Below are 25,686 nucleotides of genomic sequence, written 5' to 3'. Positions count from 1 at the left end.
ATATACTGCATACATTGAGTAGGACATTCTAATTTCAGCTTCGGCAGTAGAGAAGGAGTTCCTGCCCATAAAAACCACATGCAATAGCTTGCCGAACTCTTAGAGGGAAACCAGTCAGACTGCAAGATGCAATAATAAGTTTCCCTCAAAATATATCTGATTACGTAACGGATTGCTGTATTAAAAATTAAATAAGGCTTGAAATATACAGCAATTTGCAGGCACTAGGGAGTGTGCCTAATAAAGAGAGTGCATTAGCTGGTTCTGCTTTTTTCAATCCAGTCTATAAATATTATGACATCTTCCTATGTACTTCAGTGTGGGAGGTCCAGACTTTGTGATCCTGCTTGTTAAAATCAGCACTGAGTTCATTTTGACTGACATTTTTTTTAGCTGTGCCTTAGTATTAATATTGGTCTAATCAGCATCTGACAATTACTGTTCAGGTCCCTGAAGACACTGCACCTTGTGCATCCTCTAAATGTAGCATGAATGTGGAACTCAGTCCTTCCAGGAAAAGTAACAGGACTTGAGCAGGATCCAAGCTCTCCCAGGGTCTACACAGCAATCCGCAGGAACTGGCAGTGGTTATGCTAAAGCCTGTATTAACCCTCCAAGCATAGTCAATGCAAATCAGGTATTTCTGTGAATTAGATGGAGCTACTTTCCAATGCGAGCTGGGAACACAAAGGCACTTCAGAAAGATCCCACTTGGTATCACCATCTACATCTTATGATTCCCAAACACACTTAAAAATCAGGTGCTTAGGGGCACAGCTCTCACTGAGAGTCACATGCTGTTAGATGAGATATAAATTCACAAGGACCCCATTCAAAGAATGCCCTCCATGTTCACTTTCATGGAATATTTATTCATTAGCAAGGCAAGAGGGGGAGAAGGAGTCAATAGATTAGTTACCAGGGGACTGACCTTCAGGGCAAAGTTCCAGTCCCTCTCACAGCAGCTGTTCAAGCATTTTACACAAAAGAGAACAGCCGTACCAAGGAAGACTGAGAGCCCGTTGGTTCATATCCAAGCCTGGATGCTGGGATGCCCGCTGAGGATGTGGGCATCCACTTCCCTCCAGGAGCAGAGAGCTTTGACCCAAGAGTGCCCTCTATCCACAAGGGCACCAGTCAGCAAGAGGAGTTGCCGCAGGTGGTGTCCTGCGGGGACCTCTGCCTGTGCTGGTGGTGACAAATGTCCCACAACAGCAGCCAGAAAGAGTGTGAACTCATGGTTTGCATTAAACAGGCACAGAGGATGGCCTGGGGACCAGGGAAGGACCGAATATTCTCACACCTCGATACTGTAGGAATGGGTCAAAAATTTTTAGGGCACTGTCATGCCATTCTGGGGGTGTGCTTCCATGGCATTGCTCTTCTCCAACCATGCAGAAAAAAAGTTGTTGGTCCACCACTTTTCAGTGATACTTTGCCCTTTTGTTTTTGTAAAGCTGCATGGGAAGTGGTAGGTAAATGAATGTGTCTCAGAGAAGTTAAATGGAACGACTGTGCATTGGGTTTGTGCAGTTTCCTTCCTGTCACATTCAAACACATCAGCAGCCCAGTCCAAGCACACACTGGGCTAGGTTAGCAAGCTCATCAGGCATGCTGTCCTCGCCTTCTGACTTCCTCTTGGAAATAAAAACGGTGGCCCTAATGAGAATTAATTAGGGCTGGGGGTGGAGAGGGGGGATCCATCGTGTTTTTGTTTGTATTGTTTGTTTTCTGTAAACCCATGGAGGGGAAAAAATCATATTACTTCTCCATGCAATATAGTAAACGTAATAAAAAATGAACACATGGTAATTAGCTTCTCCATTAAGTATACCAAGCATAGACAATAGCAATCGTGCAGTGCTGATTACAGACATTATCCTTGCCTGGATTTTTTTTTTTTTTTCCACCATTCAATCAACACTGGTAAATAGAAACTTCAGTGTTCAATATTATAAGACACTAGCTGGCAGTTATACAAAGATGCCTTACACAATGTCATCTGGCTGCTTGCCTGATTCTCATATTACCTTCCTGTCCTGCCTTATACGCTAATACGCATGGCTGATTAGAAGAAAAATGCAGAAGCTGCTTCCTTCTCTTCTTGTTTTTTTGTTTTCTTGTTTTTTTCCAGCTTCATGCCTTGAGGGAAAAAAGGAATCACATTTGCTAATTTCACCAGCAGTGCTTAACCTGGGAACGGAACAATTCCCTTTCAATTCTGCGTTAGTTATAATTCATACACAAACACTGCCTTGCACCAGACTGATTGGGCAGTCTTTGATTCCACTCTGAGAGAAATGGTGATTACTGTTGTTGTACAGAAGTCCTCTAGTAGCCTCAGTAAAGAGTCTCAGAGTTCAAAATAAACATTTTCAGGGGTTGTACAGTATCCAGGGTATCTGGAAACAGGACTTCGACTGAAAATCTCAGAAGCTCAAATGACTCTGGAAAATGTCTAGGCACTCCTTAAGTGGCTGCTTTCGCATAGATTTGCTGATATCAGCAGACCCCTTGAGGAATCACAGCACAGTTCATGCCAGTTCCTTCAGGAGAATAAGCTTTCTCACAGGACGAATATTTTTCAAATGTTAAAAAAATTCAGTTTTCTATATTCTTGTTTACACATTTCTGCTTTACTTTTTGGTTTCTTATGGTAAATCTATACCAAGGCAGGTGTTGCACATCCAGGTTTCTCTGAAAAGCCTTCATTTTTCCTCGGGTATTTTAGCTAGGTTGAATTAGAAGTCTGATCAGGTGTCCAGGATTTCCAGATGTCTAGCAGCCACATCAGAGCTACTTCTATGTATCTGAAAATCCTGGGTCACTGAGCATACATATTGACACACTTCATAGCAGAATGATCAGTCCCTAGGATGCCTCAGACAGATGTCCAGGTGCAACTCATCTTCACAGCAAACATATCACAGGTCCAGTAACTACTGGTGATAGAACACTCTCAGTGAACCTTTCAGGAAAAGCATGGGGAAACATGTGGGACCTTCATGTTGGATATAGGAATTTTTTTACGTTCTTAATAGATATAGTTATGCATAGGTATTGATTGAAGTCTACAGGCTGAAATCTTACCTTTCAACTTAGCAATTGGTTCTGGAAACATACTGGCTTATGAAAATGGGGGTCCTGTAAGAAGTGACCCAAGTGAAGGTAGGGCAGCTGGCCCTGTGTTGGACAGGATCCATTCTCTGAGGACTTGCCACTAAATGCTGCAATCAACAACAGAAAGACTGAAAAATAATTTTCTCTATTTATTCCATCATCATAACAAATATGCCTTGAATTAGTCTAAGAATTTAAGGATAGACCTTCAAATTAACACATGTATATGCATATATGTGTATACAAAAATTTATATACACATTTATGTTGCTATACATTAAAATATGTGTGTGCTGCACAGCAAGAGAAACTTTAGGCCACCTACAAAATTGCTCCCTTTCTAGCTTTGTGACTGCTATACATGATCTTATGCAAATGGTACTATATACAGGCAAAAAAAAAAAAAAAAGGACTAGGAACTAAGAGCTAGATGAGTGGAAATTCTCCTTGAAATAACTATTTCTTCGAGATATGTAGCCAGAAAGGTGAGATCTAGGATTGCCAAGCACGACAGCAGACAGTTTCAGCTGCTGCTTTAGCCTGCATTCCATGGTATGGGAAAGTCGGGCTCAGGACGGTTCTGCTCATCTGCAATGGCCCAGGGATCCTGAGCAGGAGTTGCTCAAGTTCAACTTGACACAAGAGATAGAAAAGGATGCAATTAGACCCTCTAATCAAAGGTGGTCGCAGCAGCTCACAGCCTAACAGTATCGTGCACCTAATATTTTAAATATCAGGAAATGTTTGTCAAGTATTTATGATTAAAACTCAGCTAAGCAAGTCTGTTTTGGTAGAAACATGTTCCTTCGATAAGTTGCCCGTCAGTCAATGTGTACACAAAGTGCAGTTTCACTGCCGTTGCTCTTCACACATTATGATTGGCAAAAAGGAAAAAAAAAAAAAAAAAAGAAAAAGGCAAGTCAAATGCTGCATTTAAAATTATTTTTTAAACCCTGTCCAAATTATACACCCTTTTTTTTAACCATACTTACACTTCAGAGGGTGACACAAAACCCTGAATGGTCAGCAGCATCCGTACTTGTTTTGTTCCCATGAGTCAAGCATTGATCAGGACCTCAAAAAACCTGCCTGCCTCCTACTATTAGAAGACAAACAGCTCAGTGCTTAGATAAAGAGAGCTTTAAGGGATGCCAATCTGCTCTGTCAGTCACCAAGTGCTAGTTGTTTTCCTAAGAAGAGATTGAAGGTAGGCTGGGGAAAGGAAAACTCATTATAAAAAGCAAGGTTCACACTATGGTTATAAAACGTGTCTTATCACTGAACTCCTCTAACTTCCCTCAACAGCTCTGCTTCTTGCAATGACCCCAGCTCTGATCACGGTGGTCCTCCACGTGGGCCATTTTCAGAATTTGGAGGTTTTATATTGAATACAAGGCCACTTAACTAGATGACCTCTTAACGCAGCAAGTGAAAAGCCACTACTGTCACCTAAAAATGCTTCAGACCTCAAACCCAGCCCGACTCCACCAGACAAGATGATCAAACACCCAACTATGATTGTGGAATATGAATGTAAAAGCGTATTCCTCCAGAGGAAATACCTCGTGCTAAAGTGTTCTTCAATGTAGGAAAAAAAAACATGGGCCTGGGTGTGAAAAGCTAAAGTGACAAAATGTTTTTTTTTTCCTTTTTTAGAGCAAAAGTATGACAAACTAAGGAAATCAGGATATTATCCCTCTATGTGTGTCTTCTAATCAAAGCTGGGTACCACTATGGAACATATCTGCTAGCAAAACACAAGTTACTGGTCTCAAAGAAGAGGAAACTGAGTAATAGTTGTGAAGTGTGTCTTACAGGAACTGCCATGAAGTGATTCTTCCTGTCCTGAAAGGTTGCATAGAGCATGAATAAATAAAACCTCATGTTCACAGAGACTGTGATATGAACAGTTTTTTTGTCCCCTGGGTCCTCAGCATGGGTCAGAACAGTTTCCTCACAAGACCTTGCACCACGTTCCTCCTCGTTTCTCCATCACCACCACTGCTCATGTCTTCTTGCGTGTAGGTACCTACAAGGCTAGAGAGTAAAACATCCCTCATATATCACCAACCCTTCCAAAAATACTTTAAATAAATGTATTTTGGAGGTCCCTCAAGTTCCACAGGCAGCTGAGTTCATGGCACCCAGTCCAGCATCCAGCTTTTGGCACTGCTGAATAAGCAGAGTTACTGTTCCAGCTATCTGCATGACTTCCTGTTGTTTAGATGTCATGTAGATACTTGCTTTAGAGTCTTAGCTTTTAGTTCTTTGAATAGGAAAAGAAAGAGGAAAAAAAAAAGGAAATGAAAGTTTCTCCTAACTAGATCTTTCTGTGACCTCAAACAACTTTTAATTGTGCTTTTCTATGCAAATGCTTACATTGTTGCTTTAGCTACTACTCAGAGCAAATTTCTTCAGAAAGAATTTTAAATGTGCATAGGTATTTACTTCAGTAATGTATTTTGAAGCTCCTGCAGTCTTTTCACGGTGAAATATCTTGCTCTTCTACATCTTACAGTAATCTTATTAAGTGATTTGCACCTCTGATTTCTTAAGTCAACACATGTGTAATATGACATCGAAATACATCTGACCTTCTCTGTTCCCTCAAAACCACACTTTGACACAGAGGTATGTGCATTTTACAGTAGTTACCTTTTACTTTAAAATGTGGTTACAAGAAGTCAAAGATTGCCAGTATTACCTATCTTATCTGCAGAGCAGCTGGTAAATGCATGAATACCCAGATTGTTACAGTCATTTTTCTTCTCCCTATTTTCAAGCTAAAATAACATTATAGCTTATAAACTACAACCAAATAAGGCAATGAACTCTGATAGTGCTCAGGGGGGATGATAGATATCTTGGCACAAATTAAGCAGAGTCATTTAAGATCTGTAAGGAAATCTGGCATTTTGCCAGTTTGCTAGCCATTACATTAAGGATCATTTAAGCTGCAATTGAGATTTTTTTTGTTGTTTGTTTTAAATAAATAAAGAACTACTTATAATTCTTGATCTTAAATCATTGGAAGACACTTGTCTGTGCTAAAAGAGGTATTTTTGTACTAAGCTGGCATGGGTACTTCACCCTGTCATGCTGTTTTCACACTGTGAAACAGATTCTTTTGGACAAAGTTTAGCACAAGGCTCCAATATATCAGACCAGAGACAAAAATGCAGTGAGGTAATGCCATGGGATAACACTAAAATATTAGTGAGGAGGAAGGATAGATACTGACAGCCTCAGTGCATCAGGCTGGGGTTTTATGAACATCTGAGTGGACTGATGGTCTCACCAGAGCCAGCAGGCAAAGCATAGCCCTTTCCCCTGCCAAACAGTTCTCCCCTTCCTATGAGCACTATGAGCCATTTTTACACCTCTTCTTTAAGGAGTTTTTGTCCTATGCCCTGTGCTTTGGGTTGGTGGTGCAGGAGCTGCCCCAGCTGTGAGTCAATCCCAACATGACTCTTCTTCACCCTATACCCAGGCTGAGGGTGCACCAGTAAACGAGCCATCTCCTGCACAAGCAGAGCCAGAATCCACCCCGATTCAGCCACTTTTCCTCTCCCTGTCCCAACACACTCTGAACACTGGCAATTGATGGGAGAAGGGACACAAAGACAGTAATTCTAGCTCTGTGCCAGGCAGGACTTTCTTCACACCCAGATAAATGGAGTAAACACAGCATTTACAACACAGAGATGCAGTGCTACAGCTGATAACAATAAAAGAGGCTTCACTGTAGGAAAAGATCAAGTTTTACATCTGTATCAACTAAATCAGGTTGGTTGAAATGCTAATGCCTTCATTTCTGAGACACATTTTCCCCTTAGTTTAATATTGCCTTGGTAGTGTGACCTTCAGCTTTTTTCATAAAACCCATTTCTCCAGTCTTTTGGTGAGAGAAAATTAAGAATAAAGCTCCTGTGCAGGAGGAATCATGGAATGCATAAGCCTTGTTCAGAATGTAGCATTGAATTTTGCCCAATTGGTATTAATTTCTCAGTGTATTTTGTATATAGGCCCAGTTCTTTGTGTGTTTTTTAATTATATCTCAGTATATAGAGTGCTGGCTCCCATTGTTGATGTTCTCAGTGCCATAAAATCAATGGCAGGCAACACAAGATCAAAGGAAATCTACCTCAATTTTGTTTTTTCTAAGTTATATATAACTCGCTTGGTTCCTTGCTTTTTCATGAAAGGTCTTCCTTTACCAGCAGAGCTGATAAATGTTATAGTCTGAAAAACTAAAAGAAAGAAACTGTCACAAGTATGCTAAATTATTCATTTGAGTAACAGGTTTGATTTTATTTAATCAACTGTCCCTCTTAGGTAGCTGATTTCTAAGATTTTTTTTGCATAATTGAATAAGTCCAAAGAAAAGAATGGTGAATTGCACAGTTGCTTTTATTTTGTTTGGCTATTTCTCATTCCTTTTCCAACTAACCTATTCAGATTCTCTCCTTATTTATTTTTATGGGGTTTTTTTTATATTTATGCCTTTGGGTTCAAGTCTTACATTTACCCTGCCACTGCACAGTGCCTAACACATCAAGATACTGACCTAGTGAGTATGCATTGTAATTTAAATGCATTATTGCAGCACTTGTTGTGGCTATTGTTGTTTTTATTAAGGAACAAATGTGCTTTGGTGATTATATTACTTTGATAGTTTTTCACTTGTTTTATTAATGTATCCATGAGTAACGATTTTCATTACCCTGGTCACCACTCCACTGAGATATTAACAGACATTTTTCCTTTAAGAGTACAGTTAGGTAAGCAACCAGCCATTAACACATGAACTAGAGGAAATGCAGTCAAGAGAAAAGAAGCTCCTGTATGGCTGGCAGCTATAGATATACCTCTGAAGGTGTATTTGCAGTTGATCTAGATAATCCATGCAGTTCGCTGTAGCCCCAGGCCCCGTGTTTCATCTAAATCATGGTGCTTCCTCAGCATTTGCAACAGAGCACATGTGCATGTGGGATTTCAGCAGAAATGTGCCAAGGAGCTCACAGAACGAGGAGCTGCCAAACTGGATTCAGGCTAAAGCAAATGAGAGTTTGTCATTTTATCCTTTAATGTGCCAGGGAAGTTAAAAACATGTCATGATATGTGTCATGTAAATATTCGTTAGTGGCTGGCTAATTACAAATGAACTGAGTGTGGGAGTGAGATCCTAACTTGAACTATGGCTTATGTAAAGGCAAAGTTGGCAAAAGCAGCCAATGTTATTACCCTTAGTCATCATTACCATGGTCATTTAGTCACCATTACCAGCCATAGGAAAAATGACCTTGTGAGTGAAGAACTGCTCAGGGATGAAGTCTGGGTTCAGTTCCCAGTTCTGCTGCAGGGGCTGCATGTGACAGGATTAGATGGTAATATCCTGGCTTACAGTTACAGGTGATTTTTGTGAAAGAAACAGGAAATAAACAGGCACCGCATAACAATTCAGCCTAAGCAGGGCTGATTGTGTGTGAAATTAGGTGCTGGAGGAGTTATTCAATATATGCAAAACCAGGCTTGGCCCCAGATGAACCTGTATGAATGAAGAGCATTAACAGTGATATTAAAAACAAGCCCTTCAAATGTCTACATACTTCAGGTCTTCATTTGCAAAATAAGACTAATATAGTGCTTCGAATAATAATCATGTCTTCTTATTATTAACTTGGACACTTTGGATGTAGTGTCTTTTGTAGCTGTATGAGTAACACTGGTAGTCAAGTCCTGATTTCAGCTGAGACATCTAAGCACTGGTAGCGGAGAGGAGAGGAGAGGAGAGGAGAGGAGAGGAGAGGAGAGGAGAGGAGAGGAGAGGAGAGGAGAGGAGAGGAGAGGAGAGGAGAGGAGAGGAGAGGAGAGGAGAGGAGAGGAGAGGAGAGGAGAGGAGAGGAGAGGAGAGGAGAGGAGAGGAGAGGAGAGGAGAGGAGAGGAGAGGAGAGGAGAGGAGAGGAGAGGAGAGGAGAGGAGAGGAGAGGAGAGGAGAGGAGAGGAGAGGAGAGAGGGGACATCTTTAGTTACAAGAGTCCTACAAACAACATCTAGTCCAACTGCCTGACCAATTCAGGACTGAGCAAAAACCCTCAGAGTCAGGACCTGCTTTCTTTTGTTCAGATGGAATTTCACATTTTTTCATCTGTGCCCATTCATTCATCTCCTGTCAGTGGTCACTCCTGAGAAAGGTCTGGTTCTGCTGCCCTCTTTCCTCCCATCAGGTATACACACACATAGGTGTCTACTCATTAAAATAGAAACGGAGCAGAAAACTGGAAAAGAACAGAAAAAGGGGTCAAGAGAAACATCCTGATTTGGTCCTGCTTATCTCAAGATGCTGTTCCGCTTCTTCTGCATCTGAGCAGGCAGCAGCCTGCAGCCTGACCACATTCCCCAACAAAGTGTTGTACAGACACTCACAGCCAGAGGGTTCATTCAAACAAGCTATTTTATTGTCATCTCTATGTCACCTACAGATTCCAGAACAGTTCAGCTCTTTCTGACAGGATGGGTGGTCCCATCCTGTTACAGGTAGTAACAGGAGCCTCAGTTGCAATGGCGTCTTCAGCTGGACTGGAGGAGATTCCACAAGCTCTGGTGATGCTGAGCTCCTCTTGAGTGGTGTCACCTCCATGCCTAATTTGTTCAAATCTGCAGCACAGACTCCCCAGGTAGTCTCTGGGATGAGCACATTGTCTGTCTCAGTGTCCAAATTTTGCCCCCAGGTCCAAGCAGTGTAAAAGGAAAGCAGCTCCTCAGGGTCACAGGAATGGGTGGATAAGCCTGTGATCACCAGGATATGGGTGCAGAGTCGCAGACCTCTGAGGTGGAAATTGTCCCACTTGGACATGCCTCACAGTGGTGTCTGACAAGTGGCATCTCAACAGCAGCGCAGGTCTCCGGCCACAGTGCGCTGCTGGAGAAGCTGGCCTCTGCCTACTCAAGGTTCAGCTAGGCGATGGAGCTGCCTTGTTGCACTGCAAACATCATCTCAGTGCAGATGCTCATCTGGGAGGTGCTTGTCAGCTGGAACCTGCAGGACTGGTGGGAGGGCAGCACCGTTAGCTGGCAGTGGTGCGACTGAGGCAAAAACAGCCAGGCTGTTTTCACCAGCTCTTGGACCCAGTAGGCTAATTTCTCCACGTCTAAGCAAGAGCTCGTGCAGAGGGTATGTAGGAGGTATGAGCTCTGATCCCTCGGCAGGTTGTCGTCGGCGTGGTGGAGGAAGCACAAACTATCCCCCAGCAACTGCTCTCTTGAGCACACGCAGTCCAGTGCCACACGGATGCTGGAGTGCCTTGGTGGCAGCTGCCCCATGGTGTCCAGCTCCAGGCTGAAAGAGTGTCCGGGTGGTGGCCGCAAGAACACGAGCAGGCAGTAGGAGATGCTGTTCTTGTGGACTCCCCAGGATTCATAGACACCGTCCATCCCAGTGGCTGGGTACATCTGCGGCATGAAAGTCTTCTTGGAAAGCATTCGGCAGACACCAAGCAGGTCACCCACCAGCTGCTGCAGCGCTTTGCATGTGTCAGGTGGGATCTGCATTAGCAATGGGGTGGACACAGCCGAAGACCTGACACCATCGTGTGCGCCGTTGAGGTCTTTCACCTCCTCGTTGTCTTTCTCCTTGCGGCTGGAGCTGTCCTGCTCACTCCGGTTCTCAAAGGCAAGCTTCCTTCTCCTGATCAGCCAAGAGGCCACAGCAAGCAGGACCAGGACTAGTGCAATGCCCAGAAACAGACAGTGCTGCATCGCAGAGAGGAGCGCGGTCTCTTCTGCGCTCCTGCGCCACTCCATCTCCCGCAGCAGCTGATCCATCTCCTGACGCAGATACTCCTCACGCTGCCGCATCCGCTCAGCCGTAGCCACATCTATCTGTGGCTCGGGCTTCAGGATGTGCTCGACAGCCAGCACAGCCAGGGCGAAGGCAATTGCCGAAGCCATGGCCTGGAGGAGATGGGAGAAAAGGGGCTGAGCAGGGCTGGATAGGAGGGAGCACAGGGCTGGGGGAGAGGGGCAGGAGGTGCCTGGAGCTGGGGGCCGGTAGGAGCGGGGGTGAGGGAGGTGGAAGGGAGCAAGAGCGGGGTCTGTGAGCACTGCACGGATGGGAGCCACGGGCTGCCCCAGGAAAGCGTTTGAGCACTGGTGTCGACAGGCTTGAAGGGGCTGTGGGTCCTGGCTGGAGACAGCGTGGGGTCCATCCTGCTCAAGCCACCCCCATGGCTAGTCCCTGGCTGGGCTGTGCCCCGTGAAAGGACATGGGACACCTAAGTAGAGGCTCCTGAGGCCCCATCTCTGCCACACAACCATGTCCCATGGAACCAGGAGCAGCCAGCACAATCCCTAGAGCCTCCTTGGGCAGCTGCCACCACTGGGAGCCCCGAGCACGTCTGCCTCCAGCCCCGAGGATGGTCCCGTGCCCTGCCCTGCGGGGCTCGGCTGTCGCTCTGGGTTAGAGAGCCCCCAGCCATCTGCCCCATCCCCCATCCAGCCCAGCCTTCCCCCTGCATGCTGCACTCACCAGTGGCACAAGCCGAACTGCAGTGGGGTTGCCTGGTGATGGCCCTGGGGACAGCTGCCATTGTGACCTGTCCTCTGTGCTGTCACAGCCACCAGAGCAGCGCCACCCAGCCAGGACCCCCAGCCTTCATCCCCACCACCTGGCTCAGCAGCTCCTGGGCATCACACTGAGTACAAACCTGCCTGGCAGGAGCGAGCACCCAGGGGCTCTCTTGACAAAGTGGGCAGACACCCACCAAAAACATAATTTGAATGAAAGCTGAGAAACAGCTTTCAGATAATACAGACTCCGGCTCCTGATTCATTTCAAGTAGTAATTAAATATTTGAAATACAATTAAACAAGTGCCTTTGAACCAACCATGTTTATTTTTAACTCCCTAAATTTGAGCCAGGATACATCATATCACATACTAATATTCTAGTTTGATATATGCTTCCTTCTTCTCGGCCCTCAGTCTTCTCAATCTCTGTGCACCTTTGTCTGATGGTGGAATATAACATACCTTTTTATAAAATTCATAAACTGAGGGATAAAGGATTTTGACTTATTTGCACCCAACTGGGACCACCACAAGAAATGTGAAAACGAAATTGTCAGTGATATAGCTGCAATCCAGAGTGGAAGTGCCTGATATCTCAGGAGGAAAATCTTTCCTCCAAAATTTCCAACCTGGCTTGCCAGAGCTGGGAGCTTCAGATGGTTCAGTTAATCTGCAGGAAATATCAGTTTTGGGGGCATAACTCTTCTCTTCCCCTTGTCTCCCAGTTCTCAACCACAAAGTGTGAACTTCTCCCAGTTAATTAACAGAGTTTCTTCTGTCCACAGAAAAGTAAATCTTTTAAGACCTTTTTTAACTTGAAACTGAATGCTAGGCTTTGGGTACTTTTTTATTTACAGACAGAAATAGTCTTTCCTTTCCTCACAGACAATATTCTAAGGCTTCAGGGTATTATTTGTGATCATTCCTATGAATTTATCTGGAACTCATCAGAATGGTTAGAAAATGTACAGAACTCTTTGACTTCATACCTAATCATAAATAAATGCTTTTTGTCTGTAGACTAATGAAACTTGCTTTCTACACTTTATCCATTAAAGTTTAAACAAACACCCTTTGGCATGTTGCAAGCACTCTTACCTGCAGAATAATAACATTTCCTTGGATTAAAGCTTGGCCATCTTACAGATCATTGATTAATAGTAAAAAAGTGTGATGAGACTTTCAAGGAGGGAGTGGATATTGAATGGATCTCAGATTTTGCAAAACACTCAAATTTTTCTTTCTTTGTAAGGAATGGTTTCCTGGTAAAAGATGGAAATTAAATCAATCAAGTTTTTTTTTAAAGAAATGTTCTTTCACTCACTGTGATGTGTGTCTTTACATAAATACTAGTTTAAGTCTCACTAATTCTTCTGCTAAATCCAACATCTTTGCAAGCTGGTCACAAGCTTTTTGTATTAGTCATTTCAGAACTCCAGAGACATTCCCCTTTTCACTTGATGATCTTTTCCCCACCTCCCCCTTCCCCTTTTCCTACTGAATCTTCTTGTACATTTGGAATTGGCTGTCTTGGTAATGCTTCATGGTCTTCTGAGACAAAGCTTTGTTTGCCCAGGAGTCTTTTAAACAGACTCACAGGTGAGCACATACTAGGCTACAGGTGATACACTGTCCTACTGATGGCAACAGAAGATGCTAATTTTTCATCTTTTTGAATAGTTGGCCTTTATTCAGCCGCTGAAAGAGAGGTTGGTGTTACTTGCTCTTTCTACAAAAGAGTCCTCTCAAGAGTTCATGGCACTTCATTTCTTTGTTGAATTGTGTAAAGTCCTTTTATACTTTTTTGCAGCTGACTAACATATTTGTATTTCAGTACTACGTGCACAGGAATTCTCTAAAAATCATCTAGACATTCACTAAATTTAAAGCAAGAAAGGACCATAATATTTTCTAGTCTTTATATCACGGGTAATTATATATCGCTTTCACATGGAGCCTACAGACTTGTTTCTGACAAAGCATGGTTTCTTCAAAGGTATCAAATCTTGATGGACATACTAAGCAATCGAAAAAAATCAACCGCTCCTGTGAATAATCTGCTGTAATGGAAATCACTACTAAAAACCTGTGCCATATCTTTCAGATTAATTTGCCTCCTTTCTGCTTCCAGGCATAGAATCCAGAGAAGCACTTTAGAAAACCAGATTTTTTCTTCATTAAGATATTTATACACTGTCACCAAGTCTTGTGTCTGATAAACAGACTGAGTTTGGTGAGTTTTTCTTTGTGAAGTGTTTCTTCCAGGTGTCTCATAATTTTGTAGTTTCTCTATCATTGCCTTCGATTTCACAACAACTTTTTGAAATGAAGGTACCAGAATGAAAGATGTTATTCTAGCATTAGTTTTATTCCAGCACATGGAAGTTAAATCATTTCCTCCTTTCTCATTAGTGATCTCCAGTGCATACTGGAGAATTACCCCAGGTGGCACTTGTTGGCGTATTGTGAAAGTAGACTGGGAATCAGAAGATTATAACCCTTAAATCCATGGAAGAATCCCATTCAGTGACATTTGTCCCTGTGCATTTAGTTCTTAATCCCATTTCACATCTTCAATACTGATATTGTAAGAAACAATTTTTTTTTAAAAAGGGTCAAATATAGTGCTAAGTCAAATGCCTTTTAAAAGTCTATCCACCTATCTTGATAAACTAAAACTAAATTAAAAATGAAAAATACATCTGTTCTTTTTTTTCACATGACCTCTTCACCATAAAATAATATTGGTTTATATTTCCATATTTCATCCTTTATCTTTTATGTCTTTTCAGATTAAATCTTTCATCAGATTTTCTATTGTTCTACCTCATACTGATGGCAGGTTAGCCACTCTCTATGTAATCTATGCTATCGATATTGCTTTTTGAGTATTATGATAAATTTAGTATTCTTCCAACCATCTGCCTTTTCCCTGGTTTCTGTGATACATTCCCAACCAGCAGTTTTAAAGATATTTGAAAGGTTCTCCTATATTTTAGACATTTATCTTTAAAAAACACTACCACCTTCCTTTGTCACTAGCGTACTGGACAGTAATTCCTAGCACTATTGTAACGAAGTACCTCTTGTTCCTTCTTTCCAAGTTCTTCAGAACCCATTTGCCTGTGATGTTCAGAAAAAGCATCCAATACTTTATAGGCCATCTGCACATTTTGTCAAAGTACTCTTCAATGGTTCTTTTTGTTGCTGATGTTATTGGACAAATACACAGAGTTCGGTGGTTCAATCTGCTGCCAGAACAGGAGGCAAGGGTCTATGTTCCTCTTAATTAAATATGTTTATTAACCAAAAACTTTTTTATCAAACATTGACTTTCTTGCATTTGAAAAGGAGAAATCACACACCATGTGACATGAACTTCTGTAAGCTCAGACTTCTGTCTCCCCCATCCCTCTGAGATTTCTATCTCAGTCAGATATCATTGGACTCACCCAAAGTTATTTGGAAGTTATTGGGAAGGTATACACAAGCATGTGCACTGCAGGTGCAACACTTTCAGAGTGACTATCTGTGGGTAGAACCATCCAGAGTGCTGTTGGGCAGGGAGCTGAGTACAAGAATATATGAGATTTGGGCTTGTTTTGCACTGGCAAAAGAAAGTCTGAAATTAAATTTAATAGTATTACATTTGATATAGACTCCTCAGGAAATGGGACAATATGTCTGAAGAGGAAAAGCTAGCTAAGGCAGCAATGCTGACATCAGAATAAACAGGTGTATATTGACCAGAAATAGATGTATGCTGAAGCCCCTGGCGCAATGTGGCCCACTGCAGTATCCTGGCCCTGGCCCTCATTCTCAGCAGTTCCTCTCAGTGCTGTGTCCTGTGTTTTCATGGTTCTACATTAAAAAAACACTTTTTGAGAGTTACACCAGTGTACACCAATCTCTGTTGTCCTTGAAGAAATATCCTCAGTTTCATACCAACGACCACTTTTTGTCACTGTATTTATTTGGTTTTTGGACCATGAATTTTAAATAATTATAACTAGGCTCAAACACATCTTTATTAATCAAAATATGAACCATTACAATGAACACACTTTTGCCAACAAGAAATTATTTTCTTTATTCGTGTAGTGAAAAATCCATGCTTTAGGATTTGACAAACTCTTGGAAAGCACTTCTGCATCCTGCTGGTCGTGTAAGCATTTTCCCTGCCAAGAGTTTTTAAGATGCTTGAAGAAGCGGTAGTCGATTGGCAAGGGGTCAGGTGAACATGGCTGATGAGGACAAACTTGATAGCCCAATTCGTTCAACTTTGGTAGCGTTGTTTGTGTGATGTGTGGTTGGGCATTGTTTTGGAGAATTGGGCCCTTTCTGTTGACCAATGCCAGCTGCAGGCATTGCAATTTTCAGCGCATCTCATTGATTTGCTGAGCATACTTCACAGATGTAATGGTTTTGCCAGGATTCAGAAAGCTGTAGTGGATCAGACTGGCAACAGACCACGAAACAGTGACCGTGACCTTTTTGGTGCAAGTTTGGCTTTGGGAAGTGCTTTGGAGATTCTTCTTGGTCCACCCACTGAGCTAGTCCTCACAGGTTGTCATATAAAATCCAGTTTTCGTTGCATGTCACAATCTGATTGAGAAATGGTTTGTTGTTGTTTCGTAGAATAAGAGAAAAGGACACTTCAAAACAACATTTTTTTTAGTTTTTGGTCAGCTCATTAGGCACGCACTTCTAGAGCTTTTTCAATTTTCCAATTTGCTTCAAATGCCAAATGACAGTGGAACGGTCTTCGTAGAGTTTTCAGCAACTTCACATGTAGTTGTAAGAGGATCAGCTTAAACTATTGCTCTCACTTGGTTGTTGTCACCTTCTAAAGGCCGACAAGTACACTCCTCATCTTCAAGGCTCTCATTTCCTTTGCGAAACTTCTTGAACCACCACTGCACTATACATTCATTCGCAGTTCCTGGGCCAAATGTGTTGCTGATGCTGCAAGTTGTCTCTGATAGTTTACAACCCGTTTTGAACTCAAATAAGGAAATCGCTCAAATTTGCTTTTTGTCTAACACCATTTCCATAGTCTAAAATAAATATAAAATAAATAGCAAGTAATAAGTCAGTAGTAAAAAAAAAAAAAAAATAAAGTGAGAAAAGTGCATTAAAACTATGTATAACATATCCACATTTAATTAAGACCATACTCCAATACCAAAAGGCAAATTTCAACAATGCAAAAAACACAATTCCTATTGCACCATCCTAATATCAAATGACATAAAAAGTGTTTGAGCAGAAGATAATTTCTGAGAAAAAATCAAGAGCCAGTACACAATAACCTGTCTGAGTGATTGTACCATGCAAATAAGGATTTCTTTGGGGAGGGAATCAGGATTGATTTTCAGATTATTTACTTTTGTTTGTTTGTTTGTTTTTTCTTCTTGAAAAATATTTTCCTCTCATTTGAATAATCATGATTACTGCAGTATCACTTGTGACAGCTGCAACCATTATTTAATAACAAAAATAGACAGAAGGTAGAAATAATGTGAAACTGCTATTGCAAGCATGGAGAAAAAGAGAGTTCCTTTACACTAGATGAGTGAAATGAGCAAATTAGTATTTATTGTTTAAATGTGTAGTACTCTTCATGCATATTAGAAGTGACCCTTCTTTTATAAAAGCTGTACCTTTTCTCATGTTGCCCATCAGGTGTCTTATCTGAATCCATTGAAGTGTAGGGACATCCAGAAAACAACGTTAAAAAAAAAAAAATAAAAAGCTGAAGTAAAATAAAATTTGCATACAGGAATCAGGAGAAAGCATTCAGGTTTGAAATACAATTGTTCCTTGCTGAGCTAAGCAGGGTTAAAAAATCTACATATCAAAAGGAAGAGAACATGTAACTGCTCTCTGTGAGCTAGAAAACAAAACTATATTATCACAAAGCTGTTTATTATTAGCATAGGAAGGAAAGGAAATAAGAAACTTTGAGAAAACATTGCAAGCAGTTTTTAACTTCTTGTATTATATATGCTATTCTTAATCATGTATTGACTGCTTTCATATTGTCGCTTTTGGTCTGCACCTCACTTGGAAGATCTTAGCTGTAAGTGTTAGAGATTTCAGGACTTTTGATGAGAAACACCCCCCATGTTGTGAATAAGAGCAACAGAGTCCTTAAAATTAAAAACACTCTTAAAAATATCGCTCTGCTATGAATGTTAAGGCCACTTTGATATGAACACTTACAACTTGGAAGGTTGTAGCTTTATAGTATTTTTCCTCCATATTTATTTTCTCAGGTATTTGCAACAGATGGAATTTATCCTTCTGCAGCAATCAAAATGGCCCTGTATCCACCAGTGGCATATACAACGAGTGTCCCAGCACTTTCTGCAGACAAGAAACAGGACAGAGAACAGCATATTGAGACTTATTCTTTCCATGCAGGTAATTGCAGGTATCTGTACTGGTACATCTGAAGTCCTGCTTTGACCACTGTCTACATGCAAAAAGTCAGTATGAGATCTTCACCTCACTAGGCCCCTGTTTGATGACTGTAGAAATGAGAAGGCTTTGTAGGATCCTTTGTATGGCTAAACTTCACTTTCAAACTGAAGACCCCACTAAGGAAATACAGCAGCACTTTTTTATCTCAAAATAATAATTGCACAACAAGTTATAAGATGTTGAGGTTGTGTCACAGTTCTGAGTAAATTTGAGACAGTTTTGGTGTCTCCTTTCTTCTGCCTGTAACAGAAGCCTGGCTGTTACTGCTACTTTTCATAAAGCACCATATTTTCAAGGTGTGAACGTTCCCATATGTCGAACATTTTAGTTGTTATGCCTCCCAAATGCAGTCCGATCATCATGGCATTTTAAGGCATCAGATAGAAAATTAAGTTACCACAAAACACACTTGTTAACACAGTGGGAAGAATCCTGCTTGCTGAGTGCATTCAGCACTGCTTTGTTCTCGGATTCAGTCTGCAGCCTGGCTTCATATGCTCCCGCTTCCAGTTGACAAAGCTGTGGAGCACTACAAAAGCAAGCTGAATATTCACGAGATGTCCCAGGCACCAAAGATTTTAGGGGTCTATAGATGATGTTCTGTCAGGAGAACACATAAATTAAGGCTAAAAAACCCACCAAGCTATAATGCAGCTCAGTAGCAGAGTGCTAATGTGCTCAATTGCGTAAATAAAATACTACACTCTATACACCATTTCTTTCCTGCAGAGAAGTTGAGAAAAAGAATGCACCGTAGGTAATGTATACCATTTGCCTTGCTTAATATGAGGGCAAGTCTGCTGGGCACCAATCGGTCTTCTGAACAGAGACACAGCAAACTCCAACAGAAAAGCTGAGAAATTAGATACATCAGTGTTCACATAGCAGCACACTCTTGAGGTTCTGCTTTCCACTTCCTGGGTGCATCTGCCAGGTTTACCTTGGGTATCTACGTATGGTGAGGCCCTGTGCTGTGTAGAAGCAGTCTGAGAACAGCATAAGATCTAACAGCAACATGGAGTTAAAATCTACCATCATTATCAAAGGATTCTGTCTTCCTTGTAACTTCTGACTTGTCCAATATTCACAATTTTTGTTTCTTTCTTCTCCTGAGACGATGTATACTGACACTCAGTGCTCAATCTTTCCTCTCTCAATAGGCAGGATAATTATCGGTCTTTTCCTCCCCAATGTGCAGGGTTATTTCATGTATTTAAAGTTGTTCACCTGTTCAAACATAAATGGTAGAATATTGAACTCTATAGCCCAAGACATGAAAATTGCTAATTTATTTTTCCACTTTCACCTATTTCCCCATACCTTCCAAAATCTTACATTCAGCAACCTGCAGGTAGCAGAATTTAATTACCGAAACACATCAATCACTAGTTTAGGTCCATTGTGAAAAGCAAATTAGATTTCCTTGTGTATTACAAAGGCCTTTCCTTTGTTTTGCAATAGAAATGACATAGCACAGCCATGAAAAGCACAGACAGTAAAAAAAAAAAAAAAAAAGACAAAAGCAAAGAATTGGACTCTGAACATAAAGGACATATTTATACTGACAGACACAAGAACAACTCTGGAATGGGAACTTTATTGGCCTGACACATAAAGGCACATTAGTTAGTACATCAGTCAATATGAGTTAAATGCAGCCTAGCAACAACATTACTGTGGAAAAAAAAAAAAAAAGGCCAAGAATCCTCCCTTCACTAGGACACTGCTACTCAATGAATGTAAGAATGGCCAAACTGGTGAGAACCAAGGTCAACAGGAGAGTTTGAGGTTACAGCTGACATAAGGGGCTAAACGAGGGAGGACTCAGAACAAGGCAAGAACAGAATCATGGAACAGTTTGGGTTGGAAGGGACCTTAAAGATCATCTAGTTCCAACCCCCCTGCCATGAGCAGGGACATCTTCCACTAGACCAGGTTGCTCAAAATCCCATCCAACTCGGTCTTGAACACTTCCAGGGATGGGGCATCCACAGTTTCTCTGGGCAACCTATTCCAGTGCCTCACCACACTCATAGTGAACAATTTATTTCACATATCTAATCTAAGTCTACCTTCTTTCATTTTAAAGCCATTATCCCTTGTCTTGTCAATATATACCCTTGTATAATAAAAAGTCCCTCTTCAACTTTCTTGTAGCCCCCCTTTAGGTACTGAAAGGCTGCCACCAGGTCTCCCTGGAATTTTATTCAGGGTTAACAACCCCAACTCTCTCCACCTGTCCTTATAGAGAACACGCTCCAGCCCTCTGATCATCTTCATGACCCCGCTCTGGACTCGCTCCAGCAGGTCCATGTTCTTCTAATGCTAGAGCTGAATGCAACATTCTAGGTGAGGTTTCACAAGAATGGTGTAGACAGGGACAGTCACCTTCCTCAACCTGGTGGTCTCACTTCTTTTGATGTAGCCCAGGATATGGTCCAGTCTCTCCTTGGTGCCCCTTAAGCCTTTTAGTATTCACTGCATCCTTTGGCAAGCAGTACCACTGACTTATTACCTGCTTCATGAAGAATAACCGACTTCTGTTTGTTTGGAAGCTTGTTCCTACTATCTTACTTTGATGATCCCTAGTACTTATAGTAGAAGAGACAGTGAACCATCAACCCCCATCCATCCTCTGCACCTCACTCCTGATTTTAAAGCCCTCTAACCTGTCCCCTGTAATTTGTCTCTTTTCCAGAAAGAAGAATCTTAGCTTACTTAGTTATTCCTCGCACAGCACACATCCCATATATTGATAGCCCTTGACAATCAAGGACAATTGAACCTTTCTCCAGTTCTACTATATTCTTTCTGAGATGAAAAGAACAGAACAGTACAAAGACACAGACACACCATGCATTTATATAAAGGCATAATGATGAACTCTGTTTTGTTCTCTATTGCTTTAACAATAGTTCCTAACATTTGCAATTTTGTTGTTGTTGTTCAGTGCTGAGCACTGGGCTGTCATTTTCATGGAATTATTGATTTTATCCCTGAAGTCTTGATCCAAACTGGTAAAGGTTAGGTCAAAGCCCTTCATTTTATAAATGAAATTAGGGTGATGTCTTTCCTATATGCATCACTTTACTTTGACATGCATTTAATTTCACTATCTATCCAGGCTGTGCAAAGCCACATTTTCATTCAGATCTGCCTTTTCTGTTATGTTATGTTCTGTTCATAGCAATATTTCAATAGCTGCATGGAGCACAAGACACCAAAGCCTGCACACAGAAGCTGGTATCTCCATTGCTCCATTCAGCAGGACATCTCCAAACTGAGGTGTCCTGCTGAAACACGGGTGTCAGCAAAGATGAGACATAGAAAAAATTAGGACAGGGAGATGCAAGAACAGTGCTGAAAGAGCTTTCTATCAGCCATTAATAGCTCTTTGGGGGAATACAAACTCTAGCTTGTTCAGTTATTTTATAAAGGAAGTGAAATTCATCATATGTGTGCACACATGGAAGTCTTGTCTAAGATCTGGAAACCAATAAGAGAAAAAAAATATTTCAGGGCTCAGGATCCTTGCAATAAAGTTTCCTCTGGGCATATCTGGTCTGTGTCACTGCTTTCTTTGTAAAACTTGACATCATTGTTGTTTATTGAGATTAGAGGAAGTGTTTATTACACTATTATCTATTGGCATTTTTTGCAGCCATGATAAACAAAGGCCAGAAGATCACTAGAGAAACTCTACTGGCAATACACACAAAAGAGATCTTGAACTTGTTTATTCTGAGTTTAGTGAAGAGACATTATTACATACAAGTGATAACTATCACATTATCACAAATTTGTGTGAACTCACAGCATTTTGTTTATCATGGTAATTCAGACCTATCTTATGATCCAAATGCTCTTTGAAAGCCACGATCTGGTTTCTGGTCCTAATTTTAGGTATTTTCTGCAAGGACATTATCACTTACATATTTATATTCTCTTTTAGTTTGTTTGGTTTTGCTCATACCCATTAAATGTCTCACCCAAAAGACCTAGGAAGGGTATATTGGAGCTTTATTTTCCTCTGTTGTATGTTTACTTATTTTCCCTACATAATGGTTCCAGAGAAAGTACTTTCACTACAAAATGCCACCAGACAGCTTTGTGACAGAGTTTAAATGTTGACAGCTCATGCAAAGAGAATTACTTTGCGACAACTGTTGCAAAACATTTTTTTTACCCAGTATGGTTGTCTTAGCCAAATTCCATGGCACTTTTCTAAATGCCTTCCTCTCTCTATCCTGTCCCCCACATGCTTGAGAGGGTCACTTAACATTTCATTTGTCCTGAATTATTGTAGTGCAATGGCCCGCTGTTACAATTACTGCATTTCATCTTTCTCTGCAGCTCTGCTGAACTCTCTTTTATGTTAACACAAGTAGCAACATTTACGAAGAGCTTAGGGATCCATCTGCTTTGCACAGTATGCATGTAGGATCATTACAACCACTAATAATTAATAACCTTCTGCATCCTCCCAGGAACACCTGTATTTATTTTGTCTAGAGCCCATCTTCAGGAAATAACATGGCACAATTCATCATGGTCCAGGCAAGAAACTGAGTTCTCAGGTCAGGAAAAAAAAAAAAGTGATGCAGTCTGGGAAGTCAGCCCAAGAGCTTCTGAAATACGAATGGTGTCAGGGCTCCAGGGGGGTGACAAGGCCTGCCCCATTGCCCCAGCAGGGACGTGGGCAGCTGGGGAATGACTGAGGGCACCCCCAGCCCAGGGCATCAGGCATGTCCCTGGGGACAGGGTTGCTGGGATGTCAGCCTGCAGGTGGAGGGCAGCTGGGCTGAAATGGGGTCCTGGGTCACAGTCAGAGTTGGGGACACCCCGGGAGAGGCTGGCAGGGACAGTCCATCCCATTAGTACCTTCAGGCCATGGCAGTGTGCCCTTGGGTGAACTCCAGCTAAATTCATCCTTTGCCCTCTCCATCCTCCATCCCCCCCACCTCTTTTTAAACTCTTGGAAACTAGTACCAACAGGTTGTAGCATATTAATTTACCTCCTGGGGTGCTGGTAAGCCAAGCTTTAACTGGTGCATGACTGAGTGTTTCAGTCCTGGCTGCATGTTCTGATATTAACTCTGTTTGTCATGCTACGTAAGGGCCATGATCAGCAGCTGGCCTCAGGCAAAGGGAAAGTAATCAGTCTTCTGGAGAACTTTTCCAGTGGTTGCCAAGAATTTTCTGCATGAGGAAGCCTATTAACAAGCATCATGTAAGAGAGTGTTTACAGAAAGCCAGAAAATGCTGACCCAGGATAAAGAAAATGTCCCCTCTACGTAGTTTCACAGCTGAATAACTCTCTGATATTTCATTGAAGGGATTTATAGATAAGAGTTACAAAACAACTGTACAAAAGGGCTTTTAAAACGTTTACACCAACAGCAGCCCAGGCCCATATGGTAATTTTTGAGCAGAGATTACATTTCAAGGGACAAAGGAATGTTCCTGGGGTATAATATCTTTGCAAAGTAGGATCTCAAAGGTCAGATGGAGCATCTGACCCTACGAGTTCCGTCCCCACTGCCTCACCTTGTGACTGAGCCGGCATAATCACAGGCCTGTGAAAGCCTTGAGTGCAAGTTAACTTGATGTGCTCCTAAAGGAAACTCGATAAAACCTCAGCTCGTGTAATGAAAATAAACTACACAATTACCAATGGCAAATATTCTATTATTTATAACCCATAAGGAAAAGGGCATTTTAAAATTCCTTTCCAGGAGCTTTGCCAGAGGAGAGAACATACACATAAGCTATGTCTTTTTATTCTGTTACAATTCTGATTTTGTTATGAGCTATAAAAGCATGTTCAGATCTGAAATGTGGAATTTAAGCATTTAGGCTGTTTCTCAGACCAAATATTCGCTATTTATCTCAATTCAACTATTTTATCGTGCTTGCCTCTGAACTTTCCAGTGACTGAAGCGTAGTAGGTTCTCGAGTGCTTGCCAGTTGCCTGCCCCGAGCCTGTCACCAGGGATTTACAAAACCCTTGGTGGAGCAGTGCCAATGATGTGTTATATCATGCTGATGCACTTCTGTCACCTGTGTGATCATCCTCTTGTCACTGAGCTTGAGCAGGAGGGGCATAGGCTTTGTACCCCATTGCCACTATTTGTGCACAACTGCTGGGACTTTTCTTATTACCCTCGTTTCAACCTGAAAAGAAAAAAGAGGAACTGAACCAGTTGTGACAGAAGAGATTAGTCCAACTTGTTGTCACATGACATGCTTGAAGTTAATACGCAGCATTGCTGCTTTGAAACAGTGACATTTCCATTAAAAAAGCTAGTAATCGAATCACCCTGAACTTAACCATCTGCCTTTGTAACTGAGATTCTATCTACAATGGCATTTAACATAAACTGTAAACACAGAAAATGAATTTCCCTTTTATGTATTGCCTTGTGGTCTTAGCAGATAAATTTCAGAAGGTTGTATGTTTTATCTCTCTTTCAAACTTCTTTACACTGTGGCTGTCTGTGCTTATGGAGACTGATACAGGTATCTTTAGGTACATGATCTATGCATGAATACTGTGGTGGTATTATACACAATGTTTCAGAGCAAATTAATTGACAACCTTTACCACTGCAGGTGAGCTCTGCCAAGTAATTCCATCTGTATGACCTTATAATGTACCCAGTTTTCATCCAAGCAACAGTCAGAAATAAAAAATCCCTGACAAATGTTCCTGCTTTTCTTAAAAATGCCAAATCTGGACTTTCCTGCAAAAATTGTAATGGCCTGAATTTTGAGAAATCTTGGTTTCTTTTCCTTCTTTGATTTAGATTTAAAAAAAAAAGATGCTAAAATAAATTTTTTATGATGAGGGGAATAAAGTAGATGAAAAATTGCACAAAATTATGTTTCAATGACCTTTCTTATACATCTACTGATGGAAAACAGTATAAATTACTTATACCCCTCACTGGTCATGCAGATACTGAGCAGTGTTTCAGTAGCAGCCACATGCTGCCTCAGCTCCTCCTGGAGCTGTGAGATGGCACAGTCAATGGCTTGTGGGAACGTGCCCTCAGTGGAAGATGCACCCTGTACTGTCTCCTGAAGAAAGGTGTTCACTGGGCAATAGGCTGTGTGCCTGGCTCTGCTGAGGGCTGCACACCCCAGGGATGGACCACTTTGAGAGCTGGAGGCAAAGCTGAGCTCAGAGTTGTGGCCTTGGCCTTGGACTGAGTGGGTGAAGGACTCTACCCCAACCGATGGCGCGAATTCCCTCATGTGGGTTTGTAGGTGTGGTCGCCTGCCCCCCAGAGAGCTGCTATTGCTAAATATTAATGATTAACTTTGCTGATGAAAGCGAAGAGGTCAAAGGAGTAATTCTAAACTACCTGGAGAGATCAGAAATATTGGCGAGAAGTATCAGTCTCCAGAACAATTTGGAAAAAAATTAAGATGAACAGACATGCTTCAAAACAAGTGTGAACACTGAGCTTTGGGGGGCTGGAGAAAAATTGAAGAGCAGCTTCAGAAAT

The sequence above is a fragment of the Patagioenas fasciata genome, chromosome 4, assembly GCF_037038585.1.
Source record: "Patagioenas fasciata isolate bPatFas1 chromosome 4, bPatFas1.hap1, whole genome shotgun sequence".
Taxonomy (NCBI): domain Eukaryota; kingdom Metazoa; phylum Chordata; class Aves; order Columbiformes; family Columbidae; genus Patagioenas; species Patagioenas fasciata.
Note: the sequence above shows the minus strand (reverse complement) of the source record.